Raw genomic sequence first — 16,103 nt, 5'->3', positions numbered from 1 at the left:
CTCATTCTCTCTCTCTCTCAAATAAATAAATAAAATCTTTAAAAAAATAAATAAAAATAAAATAAAATATTGCCTTTTGCTTAATGAAAGGCATTTTAGTTTGGTTTATGTATAATATTAAATAAAGAATATTTAACACTTCTCACATTTTATAGATGATCTATAAGGTCAGATGCTTTTAAAATTCAGTATGACAAGATATAGTAGCAAACTTAGTTTATGAATTCTTTACTAAGTCAGACTAAGTTATAATTCAGGATTGTCTTCTAAACAGCTATTCAAAAATACAACTGTAGAATTATCATATGTGTATGATTGGTAATGGTGCTTTTGCCAACTCATTAGAAGGATTAAAGTAGAAGAGATATATCATCAGCACAAATTTGTAAATTATGTGATAAGGTTTAAGATAATTAAAAACAAAATCACAGATCATTAAAAAAAATTTGATTTGAATTCCAAATGATTATTCTTACCTTTAGTGCAGAGGTCACATCAGCTACAAAGCAATTTCATGTTCATTAGTTTATTTAATCTACACAATAACCATCTCAGGTAGGAGCAGATGAGAGACTAACACTTAGAGAAGCTGAGTGGTTTGACATCATTATGCCATCTGTTCACTATGCCAGGACTCTCTATCATTCATAGCTAAAGATGATCACATGAGCTAACCATGCAAAACCTTCTCAAGTAAAGATACTTTCATACACTAACTATAGAAAACCTTCTACACTGGACCTTTTTGAAGACTGGTTTTGCAGCTTTCCTGGACTATTGTCAATCAGACTTCAGAACATTTTTATTATGCATAATGTAGCAAGATAATCTATTACAATTATCATTTGTGTTTTCTTCTTGCTTCTTTGAAGACCCAAAAGAATGAGAGAGATGTTGTTCTCTTCCACCTACTAGACAGCAAATGTACCTTGTACTCCTAGAGGTCTGGAGACTCTTGCCAAAGGGGAAGGTTAACAGGGCTCCATTTAGAAATGCTTCTGCTTACAGAGGCCATAGACTCTGGTGAGGGGCCTAGGGCTGACGGCCCTATCTGAGAGCAAGAGGATAACTTCTCTGAGCCTTGAGAAATAAAAGGTATTTGAGATGTATGAGGGGTAGAGACTGCTTTCTTGTACACAGTGCCCTGGATGAGGAGGAAGGTTTTGGAGTGGGCTTTGGGACGTAAGTTAGTGGCTCTTCACTCTGCCTAGAATGTTCTTCCCCCAAATATTCACATGGCTGGTTCCACATTTCATCCAAGACTCTAATCACATGTCATGAGCTTCTGAAAGCCTTCCAATCACTCAAAAATATCTACTTCTTACACCCCACCATCACCTTCTCTCTTCTTACTTTGTCTTTTATTACTTTCCAATTCTGATCTCAACCTGAAATTGTATAACATATATATTGTACCTATCTATTTATATATTTATTTATGTAGAGGTTTAGCGTTCTTCTCCTCCACCAAAATTTACTCCCTTTGAAGGCAGGGATTTTGGTTTTTTCAACATTACATAACTAATACACAGTAAGGAGACAATAAATATTTGTTACGTGATAAGTTTCCCATATTGCTTGAAAGGACATGAAACATACAAATGGAATTTAGGGACCCCCAAAATTTAACTTTTTGGAATTTTCAAATTTTTGTTAAATATTGTGTGTATGTGTATGTGTGTGTGTATATATAACACAATATAGTTATCTAGTGTTTTGCTGTAGGATGTTCAAGGTGTCCCCAATTTTTTTTTGTTATTACAGACAACAGGGCTATGAAATGCTTGTACATATCTCCCAACACACATGTTCAAGAGTTTCTCTAATCTATATGCCATAGAGATGAATTTGGGGGTCATAGGGAGTTTGTATATTGAACTTCATAAGACAACACCAAATTATTTTCCAAAGTGGGTGTATGCAGAGCTGGTACACACAGGTATAGATTTACCAGTTCAGCTGGTACACACAGGTATAGATTTACCAGTTCAGTTGGTACACACAGGTATAGATTTACCAGTTTTTAAAATATTGAAATAATTCCACATTTAAGATATAGTGCTCCCCTGAGTCCCTTGAGGATCCCCATATATTTTCTATGGCCCTAGGATGACTAAACCATCCTGGTTTGCCTGGAGTTAAGAGAGTTTCTGGGACAAAGGATATTCAGTTTTAAACCAAAAAAGTTCCCAGCAAATAGGGACAAGTTGGTCACTCTACCCCACAGCCTCCTAGCCATCAAAGACCTTCCCGCAATTCAGAGTAATATCCGACACTGATTAAATATGACTATTGTTCATTGTTGCACCTACTTATACTCCCAGTGACAGATTATGTGTTTCATTTATCCCTCTCTTCACTATCACTTGTTATAGTCCTAATATTTCATTTTTATTATCCAGGGGTATAAAATGTATTTTCATTATAATATTTTCATTTTTCTCATGTGATTTATCATGTTTTCATAGGATAATTGGCTATTTATGTGTCTTTATGAAAGTGTTTCACCATGCCAGAGAGGGGCAGATATGACCAGGCTAAGTAAAATGGTTCCAGGCTGTTCAAAAATTTCATTTTCCAATAGTCTTTTAAAAACCAAAGCTTTGGAAAAATTCTCTGTTCCAGCTTTACTTAGACTGAGTGGAGCTCTGCACCTCCAAATTGGCCATCAAAGTTTATACCATGAGCATCAATCACAATGGCAAAAAAAGTAAACATAACCAATAGCCCTTTCCTACTTTTTTCAGATTGTGTAGGCCACCTGAGCATCCTGTACCATGGCAAACAAGAAGACAGTGACAAATGAATTATGACTAATATTGCATATCTAGCCAAACTAAGGTGGATAATTAATACACGGATTTTATTTTACTGAGAAACATATAGCAATATGATACTGTTGCACTTTCATCTTGTGGCCCATTTATACTCCCTGTGCTAGACTCCTCTGACCACCAAACTGAACACAGTATAATTTGCTCTAAATGTGTAATCCATACAAATTATTATATGTCTAAAATCAGGGTGATAATTAGTACAGCCTTGAAATAAAAAGCAAATCTAAAGGTAGTCAGAAACTGAAAATGAAGTGCCATAGTTGGTCTTCTTGTCTTTTAAAGTGTTTTAATTATATTGGGGGAAAAGAAGTAGGCTCAATGAAGGTAACTGAGAAAGGCTTCATATATTAATTGCTGCAACCCATGTATGATCTCTAAAAACAGTGACATTTTCTGGTTCAAAAAGTTTTTGCCCAAGTTCCTTGGCTGAGAGGAATAAAGCATAATTTTAACCTTGCTAAATAATCTTTCTGTGGCTTTCATATTCAAATCATACATTCATGATCTTCTACAACATTAGTGTATGATAACAAGTTTTTTGCTTGCTTCCATGATGTTATGTGTGAAAGAGAAAGAATTTCTTTAGCAATGTGTATGGTGCATTATTCACAGTACCGTGGTATGCAGATAGTGAGGGTGACGGCAGCAGCAGAGCTGGAGTAAGAGAATAAGTGGCTCACAAAACTACTGAGAATAAGCTTACTCTTGAGGAACATAATTTAAGAGGTTTGGAAAAGAACCATCCAAACCCAAAATACCTCCGAACTCCTTGTTTCAATGCTCAGAATTCCATCATCTGACCCTCATTATTCGGCCTTGAAATTTCTCAACAAGAGCACCCTACGTATCTCTTTTTAAAGGCAACTATTTTCAGATTATGTGACTCAAAAATAACATAGTGGCTGAGAAGGAAATGGCAGCAAAAACTGCATCAACCAACACAGAAGTAAAGTTCTTATAATTCCTATAAATATTCCATATGCCCCTCCTCAACTGACTGAAGAAGCATGAAGGAAACAAAGGCAAGGCTTATCTTCTTTATAGCCCACCCTGATCAATACTACTGATGAGTCATTTCCCCCCCAGCCCCTTTGCCACTTGTCATAGCCAAGTGATGATCTATTCTTCACTCCTGCATCTTTAAAGATCCCCAGTGGAGCCCAACCAGCATCTGACCGTTCATTCACCAAGCCATGAGGATGAAATATCTGGCCTGTTTGTTCTAGTTGGTAGGAAATCTTACACAGTTTCATTTACTAAATACAACTAATGGGTTTTTTTAAACATATTATTATTATTAAAATATAAATAATCTATCCACAAAAATGAAATATAAAGAAATAGTTAAGAATTAGAAAACTACTTTTTTGTTAAAACCTGAATTACTATTCATGCTGAACATCTAAGGAATTTTAATGACTACTATGTAGATCATGTATTATTCTGTCATTTTCATATGCCATATCTTTTCATTTAAAGAGCTAAATCCAAAGTCACTTGGAACAATAAGAAAAATACAACAAATCTCTACCAACATGGAAACATGTAAACCTATTCCTGGAAATGAAACTCCTTTTCTCTTTAGACGGGCTGATATTTGGAGGTGGGGACTTTGGGAGGTAATTAAGTTTAGATGAGGTCATGAGGGTAGTGCTCTCATAATAGAATTAATGCTCATAGAAGAAGAAGAAGTCCCTCTGTGTGTCTTTCCATTTCCACCAAGGAAAGGCCACGTAAGGACATTATCAGAAGACAGTCATCTGTACACAGGAAAGAGGACTCTTACCAGACACCACACATCAGCTGGCACCTTGATCTTGGAATTCTCAGCCTCTAGAACTGTGAGAAATAATGCTTGTCTTTTCAGTCATCCAGTCTATGATATCCTGTTACAGCAGCCCAAGGTGCCTAAGACATCATGTTATACAAAGGCAGGAAAAATGTGCAGTTACTAATATATATGGTTATACACACAGAGACACCTACACACACATAGGAAAATAAACATCCCCACTATTTGAAAGGAAGAGATAAGTCAAGCATTTTATATTTTTTAAAATTGAAAGAATCAACAAAATCGCATACATAGGATGAACACTGGGGAAAAAAAATAAAGGATTTCACATAAATCTAATTAGTCATATCAGCAGAGGGAGGTACAGGTTGGTCTTAGTAAACACAGGGTGGTTTTTGAGTGCAAAGTAAATAAGTGCACTGAGGTACAGTACTAATCACATTTGTTCTAACATTGACCTTACAATAATTAAAAATTGATGCTTGCAACATAATACAGCTGTGCAATCATATTTAAACCTAATCATTTCATAGAGAGAGGAAAGTTGTACAAAAAGGTCAAAAACACTTTAATTTCATGACAGTAAATTTACTCTTTATTCCCAAAGTGATAATGTCTAATTTCTAAAAGAGCAAACCAATAATTACTTATTATAAAGCTATTTTAGTCAATACTTAATTTCTCTATATTGATTAGTGTTTAGACATTTAAAATGTACCCTACAGCAAGAATATGTGTTTACAGTACTATTCTCTCTACTGATGTTTGTAAGTATTACAGGTATCGATTTAAGACATCTCAAAAATGCCAAACTTAATAGAATCATATGAAACAGGGGTTGACTCTTTTAAAACTGGAATTTAGTTTTTAAATGTTTGAATAATAGTGTCCTTAAAGGTCTCTGTATCATGATCACTATTTCTGCCATTACATATTTTAATGATGAGTGCTCGATTAAACTGTGCATTATAAATTCCGCCCCTCTCCCAAAAGTAATAGAGAAAGAAAATATAAAAATGATCAACTCTAGCACTCACAACTGGAACAAAATGTTTTCTCTTTATTTTATGTACTTCTGATTATTATTCCCCCCTTAACTTGCATTCTGTGTAACTTAGAGCTCTTTGCAATAAAACAAAATGATGCTTCATCTGGATGTTACTGGGAGTACCAAGGCAATTTACAAACTTTATATCATTAAGTATGAGAACATCACTGTGAGGCAGGTATTAATATAACACTTCTCTCTTGAGGAGTTCAATGCACTTTACATAATTTTACTTTATTAACTCTTCCTTGAGCTGAGCAAAAAGGCTAAGTAAGATACCTCGCCAATGTACCTCATATCCAATGATTGCATAAAAATAGAAAAGACCCTATCCAGCCACAAACTTTAAGTTCGTTTTTACTTCTAATCTGAAGTTATGACTAAAGACAAGGTCTCACTCCATATATTTGGCTTTTGTTAATACTGATTTTTTTAACAGGTTTCAATTTCATAAATGTGAAGTCAGAATTAAACACTAAAAGAGTATTAATCCTATTAATTCTTTTTTAGGTGTTTTATTCTTTTTTCTTTTTTAAATTTTATTTTATTATGTTATGTTAATCACCATACATTACATCATTAGTTTTTGATGTGGTGTTCCATGATTCATTGTTTGCATATAACACCCAGTGTTCCATTCAGTACATGCCTTCTTTAATACCCATCACCAGGCTAACCCAACCCCCCACGCTCCTCCACTCTAGAACCCTCAGTTTGTTTCTCAGAGTCCATAGTCTCTCATGGGGTTTGTCTCCCCCCCCAATTTCCCCCTCTTCATTTTTCCTTTCCTACTATCTTCTTTTTTTTTTAACATATAATGTATTATTTGTTTCAGGGGTACAGGTCTGTGATTCAACAGTCTTACACAATTCACAGCGCTCACATAAGCACATTAATTCTTAAGCAGTAATTGTTTCTGAAGATGGAAGAAATTCAAGGGTAACAATCAACTTTTCTCTCTATTAAAATATATTAGAAATTATGAAAGCAGAATACAATCCTGTGGACAGGCATCACAACGTCTTTAAGTAAATCTATGCCTTTCTTAGCAAAAGTGCGACAATGCACAAATGGATAGAGCCAGATGAGAGATACAAAGTGAAGGGCATAGAAACACGAATAACATGTAACAGTGCTTACCAAGTGTCAGCCACTACTTTAAGGAACCCACATGTATTAACTCATTGCATCCTCATAACAACTCCCTAACACAGGTAATATTTTCCCCACTTGATAGATAAGGAACTGAGGCTCAGAGAGCTGAGCCTGCCCCAGGTCACAAAGCTACTAAGTAGCAGAGCTGGGCTACAACCCAGAAAATATGATTCCAGAGCCCAGATTCTTAGCCAATTTTCTAGAAAGGAGGAAAGCTGTTCCCAGAGGCCTCAATCCATGATATACCCTATCCTAGAGTTCCAAGTCCATAAGCTCTCTCCATCCAATTGCAACATTTCCTGCCTGGCAGTCAACCTCGCAATCAACAGAGAACAACTGTTCAAGTTTGTGTATTGTGATTTCAACACATGACACCAGTATTTAGAAGAGGGTCACAAGGAGGCAGTATAGTATAATCAGGAGTACGCTACTTTAACAGGCTGCCATTAGGCAAGTTACTTCCATCCAAGCCTCATAAGATAGAGATAATGGAACTTACTTCCTGATGCTGTAGTCAGAATTAAACCGCTTAATATTGTTTAACACAGGGGCTCACGTGTAGTAAGCACTCAAGAAGTGGTTGCTATTAAGTTAATATAAAATTATGTGTGCCATTCTCAAAACTCTGAAATTCAGAATTAACAGTGAATTTAGCATATCACAATACTGGTGATAAACTAAATTTAAATGATTCTTTTACCAAATATATGTTCTAGGCATTATGCATGATTTTATTTAATCCTCAGAATAAACCTAGAATTGAAGTGTGGTTATGCCTACTTTTAGATAGGAAAATAAGCTTAGAGACTTTACTTGCCCACTATTTTGTCAATAGCAAAAGCATGTGATCAATTAACTAGATGTTTCACACAAAGCAGGATGAAAACCAGTAAGCAGGGAGATTATTTGAAAAATTCTTCTCTCTCAAAATATAATGAACCTGAAAAAGTTTCTGGACTAAAGTTCACCCTGTTTAGCTTTGCTATAATTAGAATAAAGCTGTACCCAGAGAGTAGTTAGAACAGAGATGCCAAAGAGGAAAAATATTGCCCCGAAATATATCCCCCATGCCCAGCACATACCAGGTGCTTCTGCTCCTTCCATCAGAGCCACAAAGGAAAAGAGCAGGAGCCAACATTAGGTAGGAGCTTTCTGAGGGGACAGTGTTAGAGGGAGGCAGGCAAGAGCTCTGCACTCGGGGGCTGAAGCCCCAGCCAAAGGGAAGTAAGACTGCGATACTGTAAAGCAGATTTGCCTCAAATCAGCCTCACCTGCACCCAGACATCCTGTAGGGGTCTGTTTTTGGTCTATTCATAGAAATCTGCAGAAAAAGAGAAAATACATTACATTAGTCTTTCTCTGACCTCCCTGAACCTTGACCTACTCCTATTCCCTAAATTGGAAATGTCTTAGTTATGCAAAACAAAAATACCTCCTGCTGAATTGGGACACTATTTCCTCTTTCTCTCTTAATGCAAATAAAAAGGTTTTGTCACTTCCATAATGTCTACTGTATATAGAAAGAAAATTACCTATCATTCTCCTTTAAAGAATATGATACAGGACTGATTATAATATATACTTTATTTCTACAATGACTGAAAAAAAAGCTTTAAGTGAAAGAATGGAATTTCACCTTTCACTAGCTAACATACAAGCCAATACGGAGGATGAGGCAGATATAAAGTAATTATATATAAAAAGAATCACAAGCACAATGATACAGAGTTCTCTCACACAGGTGTGGAAAAAAAAGTGAAAAACGATCAACCCATATGTAAGCAAGAAATAGAATTGAAAATGTATCCATATTATCTCAAGAACTCTAAGAGCTTGTGTTCCATTATCCATTATCAGGCAGCATGCAACCTAACCATTTCTTCCATGTTTAGAATATATGACCTCTCTTGATAACTCATTCAAACTTTTAATAATCGTCATATGAAAGTAAACCTTTTCTTACCTAACTCCAATCATTCATATGACATGACTGAAACACCTAGCATGATGCTGATCACATACAAGGTACTCCATAAACCCTTGTTGATGGTATGGTGATTTCAGTGTATTTCCCTTTTCTCTGACCTCAGTGGAGACAGGAGAAAAGCTTAGACAGAAACATTGGCAAATGGTTAGATGTAAGAGGAAGTTGATGAGGGACAAATGCAGAGTAGAAGTGACAAAACAATGTGGAATGACTCACTGTGCTCTAGTACAGTATGATCTATTTTGGAAGACAGAGCCAGCTACCAACAAAATATGCACTGCAAAACAAAACTTGCTAAAGCATACACTCAGAAAATCAACTGCTTCACTGCTTTCCCACTCGATTCCATGGAAATAATTCCCAAATTATCAATCCCTTTCTAACCCTGACCTCTCCCAGAATTCCTGTTCCACTGGGGTGGTAAGATGGGATATTCTTTCTCCATGATTCACTCTGTCTTTCCTCCATGGCTTTGCTGCTAATATGGAAGGCGTCTTTGGTGAGACAGTGAAGAGAACCACTGTGGGTTGCCATAGTGACCCACTGACATTTTAGTAGGAGTAGTAATCAAAATTAACAAGGAAAAATGTTTACTTGTCTTACAGTTTCTTCAGTCTCTTGAATCTAACAACGTATACAAAGGACCTGACAACACTTATGCTAGAAGTTAGAGAATCCTGAGGGAGGGGGTAGAGGGATCACTGGAAAAAGTAAAGTAGGCAATTGGTTAACAGTAGGACTCTGGTAATGGAGTGGACTTGGCTGCAATAAAAGATCCAACAAAGGGATTAAATTTGGATACCCTGGAAGCACCTCAAACTTAAAATTTCTAAAATTAAACTTCCCCAAGAACCAGTTTCTGCTGACTTCCTTGTTTGTTAAGGGTACACTTGTTCTCTCAGGCTCCAAACATGAGTCATCCTGTCTCATTCCTCACTCACCCCCACCATATCTAATTAAACACCAACTTGGGTATGTTTTTCTCCTCAGCACTTTTTTGCAACTTTCTGCTGCTTTCTTTTCCCATTGCTTCATCTCGTTGGTTTTGACCTCACACCTGGCTCCCTGACACTCTTGTTTTGGTGTCAGCTCAGATGTCCTCCATTCCTGTAAGTCTTACTTTGCCTCCTCACAGATTCTCCCATCAGAAGTTTTTCCTGCTATTCTAGAGCCTTCAGTTGCCTTCATTTTACAGCAAAACATATTGCTTCTTATCATACTTATTATTTTTATTCAAGGATCTTACTTTCCCCACTGGGCTTTCTGCCCTTGCGAGAAAGAACCATGTCTTACTTATCTTCTTATATCTCTCAGCGCATGGCATGCTGCCCCTCACATACTGAGCGTTCAGGAGATATTTTATGTGAACAAATGCAGGAAAAAATGACTCTTCCAGATATTGTTTTCAAACAGTGCTTTTCAAGCTTTAGAGTGCTACAGAAATACCTGTGATGTTTATTCAGATATTCTGATTCAAATTCTCTGATCTGAGAACCAAGAATGTATATTTTAAGTGATTCTTTTTTTAAAGATTTTATTTATTTATTTGACAGAGAGAAAGACACAGCGAGAGAGGGAACACAACCAGGGGGAGTGGGAGAGGGAGAAGCAGGCCTCCTGCTGAGCAGGGAGCCTGATGTGGGGCTCGATCCCAGGACCCTGGGATCATGACCTGAGCTGAAGGCAGACGCCCAGTGACTGAGCCACCCAGGTGCCCCTATTTTAAGTTATTTTTAAACTAAAATTCCATTAGTTTCCATGGAAAAAAAGGTGCTACCTATGCAATTCATAGTCTGAGATGTTGAGATAGAGCCCACAATATTATTCTAAAAAAAAAAAAGCTTTAAAAAACTGCACACCTCAAATTAGCAAAATACACAGATATCATTTAGAGTTAATTTATTTATTTTAAGGATCATTTACTAGGTCAAATAAATCAAGCAAGATAATATTTCAGTTGATAGTTTCTACTGAAAAAATTCCCATTCCAAGCAAAAAATTGTTCTCAAATAGTTCCTATAATGCACTATTGACAAGTGCACAAAAATAACAATCTCTTTCTTTACAGAAAGGGTTTTGGTTTGTGACAGAAATTTTGTTGTTTCCCCAAAATTAAAAAAAAAAGTGACTTTAAGATTGTACAATGGTAGAGGCGCCTGGGTGGCTCAGTCAGTTAAGCATCTGCCTTTGACTCAGGTTATGATCCCAGGGTCCTGGGATCGAGCCCCACGTCTGGGCTCCCTGTTCAGTGGGGAGCCTGTTTCTTCCTCTCATCCCTGTTCATCCTCTCTCTCTCACTATTTCTCTCTCTCTTTCTCAAATAAATAAATAATATCTTTAAAAAAAAGATTGTACAATGGTAAATGGTAGAAAGTAAAAAAAAATTTATTTTCCCTCTCTTTATAATAGAACAGAATTTCTACTTTGTCTATCCATAGTCTGGCCTCATCTTGCCTTTTTGCAACCATTTCCCATCTGTGTCAAGTTTGCTTGCACCTTGGAACCCCACCACAGAGTCTGTGTCCTTTAGCGTAGTTTGAGTTCTTAGAGAATTCACAAGTTCTTAGGGAAGACACTGTCCATGCAAGGAGAGAAAGTAAACATAGGGGAAAATGGAATTTTTCCTTAAGAAGTCCATGAATTCAGAGAAAACTATCTTTCCTATAGAATTTAGAGATGGACAATATAAATTATATCTAATTATAAATTCTAACAATTTACATTTTATTACAAAAATATTTTTACAACTAATATAAAAAAAGAATATTTTGTCTCTAAAGCATTAACTCTAGTCCTAAAAAGATTGCCAGGGGGTGCCTGCTTGTCAGTCGGGTGTCTGCCTTGGGCTCAGGTCATGATCTTGGGGTCCTGGGATCAAGCCCCATGGGGCCAGGCTCCCTGCTCAGCAGGGAGTTGGCTTCCCCCTCTCCCTCTGCCTATCCCTCCCCCAACCTCTCTGTCAAATAAATAAAATCTTTAAAATACACTTATAGAGAAGGAGAGAACCAAAATAAATAATCTTGCATATGAAAAAAATTGTGTATAAGATTTAGTTATGTTATTTTTAACAGCAAAGTAACTATAAACTAAGTGTCCAAAAGTAAGACTGATTAAACATACTATAATTTATTAATAAATTGACATAGCATATAATCACTAAAATGCTGTATAGATCTGTTCAATAAAATAATATTTAAAAATTTTAAGAACCTGATTACAAAGAACTATACAAAATATTATAACATTTTACAAGACACATCAAAGCATAGAAAATAAACACTAGAAAGACATTCACCGAAATGTCAGTCATGGTTGTTTCTGGCTTTGGGGGTTACTGTTTTTTTATTCTGTTCTTAACACTTTATTTATTTTATACATTATAATAAATGTAATATTTTTGTAACCAATACACAATGAAGGAAAAGTCTGGATTTTAGTGATACCTGGGTCACCTTGAGCAAATTGCTTAAGTTCACTCAACCAGTTAGTTACTTCATCTAAAAAAGTGGGCCAATAATTGTACCAACTTTACAGAGTTGGGCAATAATTAAAATAAATGTAATAATTAAAATAAATGATATAGGGGCACCTGGATGGCTCATTTGGTTAAGTGTTTGCCTGTGGCTCAGGTCATGATCCTGGGGTCCTGAGATCGAACCCGGTGTTGGACTCGCTCTCCCTTTGACCCTCCCCTGCTCATGCTCTCTTCCTCTCCCTCAAATAAATAAAATCTTTTAAAAATATATAAAATAAAATAAAGGATATAATACATGTAAAATACTTAGCACTGGTACATGAATAAATAGGAGTTTGAAAAGACCAGCTAAAGGGGTTGTATTGGAATTTCAAGTTTCCCCTCTTTTTTATTCTTAATCATTTTAACCATCAAGCCAGTCTACCCTTGAGTTCAAACTCTTCTAAATCAAATAAATGTTTCACTAACATGTGGGGGTTTGTTGATTCAAAGAACGTAACTATGGCTGTGACCCAAGTTGATATTTTCCACTAGCTGCACTGCACATTGGTGGTTTCAATAAATGGCCATAATAGCCAACAGGGGAAAGAAAAGAATTATCTTTTGAATCCATGCTCTTCAGGAATTCTATGAAGGAAACACATAATTGCTAGAATTTGGCTGGTGTATTGAACCTGATGCATTAAGAAAAGTCATGGGACTTCTAATGGTAGAAAATGGTCCAGACCTCAGGTTTGTATGTCATCAAATAAAAATAAATCCTTTAAGCAAAGTACTCTAATGAAGCCATGTTTTACTTCCGGGTACACTTTAGTCATTTTAACTGGAAAAAAATATATTGTTATTTGGTATAATTATTATACTTTCATTTTTCTTGGGTGTATGTATCACTGTTAATCACGTAATAATATGACTGAAAACATTCACAAGTTCAGGGATATACTCCTTCCTTCATTCATTCACCCAACAAATTTTTATTGGATACTTAGTATGTGCTATTCACAATGTAGACACTAAGGACACAAAGAAGTTCTCTTCTCATGGAGCAGAACATAGTGGGAAAAGATTAAGCAAATAATCCCATGAAAAATATGTAATAATAATGTAACTGATGCTACAAAGGAGGGGCAATACAGTACCAGGTGAAGAGTACAGGGTGTGGAATTGGAAGCATCAAGCTGTTAAGATTCTGAGAATTCTCTACCATGTAAAGAGGTTTCTCTTTCACCCCTCCCCTCCAACCCCACCTCTCACTCACTCTATGTGTGTGTGCGTAGGCGTTGCGTCCTGAATGTCCATCTTGGACTATCTGCACCCATGCTTTAACTCTGTAAGGTGAAAGTGTTAGGGGTGCATATTAGTTTGCTAGGGCTGTCATAGCAAAATACCACAGACTGGGCACCTTAAACAACGCATTTTGTTTTCACAGTTCCAGAATGCTGAAAGTCTAAGATCAAGATCAAGGTGCCAGCAGGATTGGTTTCCTCTGAGGGTTCTCTCCTCGGCTTGCAGATGGCCAGTCTCTTGCTGCCTCTTCACATGGTTTTCCCTCTGTGCTTGCCATCCCTCATGTCACTGCCACCCTTTATGGGGACACTGGTCAGGTTAGATTAGGGCCCTACCCAAACAGCCTCCTTTTAACTTGATTGCCTCTTTAGAAACCTTGTTTCTAAATACCATTATATTCTGAGGTACTAGGAGTTGGGATGTCAAAATATGAATTTTGCAGGGACATGATTCAGCCCATAGCAGGGTATTAGGGGACAGAGGTGCCACATACAGTAATGCCAGTTACACAATGCACAACTCCAGGATGTGTCATCCACATCACAATTATCAACTTTTCTCAATTTTTAAGGAAAGTTTTCTTGCAGAAAGTTTTTAAATTAAAAACTTCCTGGAGAAAGATTTACCTTTTTCTGGCTTTCACAAAGGACCTCTTGGGCTAGCACTGTTGCTCTGTGGTAGGAAACCCTGCCCGGACCCCATTTGCTCCTCCCTCCACTCCTTCCTTGAAGAGTGATTTATTTTGGATGATTGATACAGAAGGAGCACCATGAAGGTCCTACACTCCCATAATAAGGGCAATGTGGGATAGGATTAAAAAGGCAACTTCTAGAATAACATGACCTAGGCTTCAACTCCAGTCCTACCACCGTGTGACTAAGCCTTATTTAATGCATGTGTGCCTAAGAATCCTCATGCATAAAATAAAAGTGATATATGTACCTACTTTTTAGGGTTAGTGTAAGAATCCAATAAGATTACACCTACTTATAAAATGCTTTGTTTAAGTAAACATGCAATAAAAGCTGATGATGATCTGAATGTAGTTTCAAGAGGGCTGCAACTACACTCCAGTACATACCAAATACCTGACAGAACTGGCATGGAGAAGATATTCCAGACTCATTAAATGAATGAGCTTCCTAAAGGAATCAAGGTCAGACTGCAGAATTCCTATCTACAATGGAGAGTGGGGCTCTCCTCTCATGAGTCCATACATCCTCTAAACTGCCTAGTATGGGATCTTGTGTCCAAGAGGTTCCAAAATGTTTGCTAGGTTGTCACCAGGTTAAACAAACAGAAAATAGGGACACCTGGGTGGCTCAGTTGGTTAAGCGTCTGCCTTTGGCTCAGGTCATGATCCCACGGTCTTGGGATCGAGCCCCACATCAAGCCCCACATCGGGCTCCCTGCTCGGCAGGAAGTCTGTTTCTCCCTCTCCCACTCCCCCTGCTTGTGTTCCCTCTCTCACTGTGTCTTTCTGTCAAATAAATAAATAAAATCTTTTTTTAATTTTTTTTAAGATTTTATTTATTTATCAGAGAGAGAGAGAGAGCACAAGCAGGGGGAGTGGCAGAGGCAGAGGGAGAAGCAGACGCCCCACAGAGCAGAGAGCCCAATGCGGGGCTTGATCCCAGGATCCTGGGATCATGACCAGAGCCGAAGGCAGCCACTTAACCAACTGAGCCACACAGGCACCCCAATAAAATCTTTTTAAAAAATAAAAAAAGAAAATATATTAATATAATTTTTACCATTGGTCTTATTCTGGGTGATTTTCCCTTACAAGACAAAGAGCTCCTTGATTTATGAGAAGAGCTACGTGATTACAAATGGCTGTGTTGGAGTTCTGGTAGCACAACAGTGTGACTAGTTAATGCCCCTGAACTGGACCCTTCAAAACCGGCCTGAATGGTAACTTTTATGTTATGTATATTTTACCACTACTTTTTTTTAACGTCCACTGTGATTGCATGATGAGAAAAAAGGGAAATTTTTCTACTGAAATATAAAGTTGTTTTGAGAACCAAGTAAGATACCACAGTGCCCAGCTCATGGCAGAAGCTTGATAAAAGTTAGTTCGCCTTAACTATAGGAAACAAACTGAGGGCTGCTGGAGGGGAGGGGGGCGGGGGGGAGGGGGTAACTGGGGGATGGGCATTAAGGAGGGCACGTGATGTGATGAGCACTGGGTGTTATATGCAACTGATGAATTGTTGAACGCTACATCCTACACCACTGATGTACTCTATGTTGGCTAATTGACTTTAAATTTTTAAAAAAATTTTGTTCCCCTTTCCATTAGTTCTAGATCACAACTGCCCTCGATGGTGACAGTCACCCAGAATGCCCACTGTAGTTCCTATTGCCAGATAAAAAGTCTCTTCTGAGGGGAAAAAAAATCTCCAACCCTTGTAATGTTTCATGTCTTGATACTGTAGATGGTGGCAACTACCCCTCTGGAAGAAACCCTGCAGCTTGGTCTTTGTTACAGTCAACTTTAATACCATAAATTATAA

General features: G+C 37.2%; 1 long non-coding RNA gene across 1 annotated transcript in view; it reads right to left on the bottom strand.

Moving 5' to 3' along the window:
• Nucleotides 1–4,656: 4,656 nt before the first annotated feature.
• LOC113929677 overlaps nucleotides 4,657–16,103 on the bottom strand; it is a 30,047-nt gene continuing 18,600 nt past the window's right edge. The window contains exons 2-3 of the long non-coding RNA XR_003522287.1: nucleotides 8,107–8,156; nucleotides 4,657–4,745 (exon numbers count right to left, since the gene is read on the bottom strand). This is a non-coding gene — a long non-coding RNA (uncharacterized LOC113929677). The remainder of the gene's footprint in view (nucleotides 4,746–8,106; nucleotides 8,157–16,103) is intronic.

This window comes from Zalophus californianus, chromosome 5 (assembly GCF_009762305.2).
Source record: "Zalophus californianus isolate mZalCal1 chromosome 5, mZalCal1.pri.v2, whole genome shotgun sequence".
In the NCBI taxonomy this organism is placed as follows: domain Eukaryota; kingdom Metazoa; phylum Chordata; class Mammalia; order Carnivora; family Otariidae; genus Zalophus; species Zalophus californianus.
This window is presented reverse-complemented; position numbering and strand designations above follow the sequence as displayed.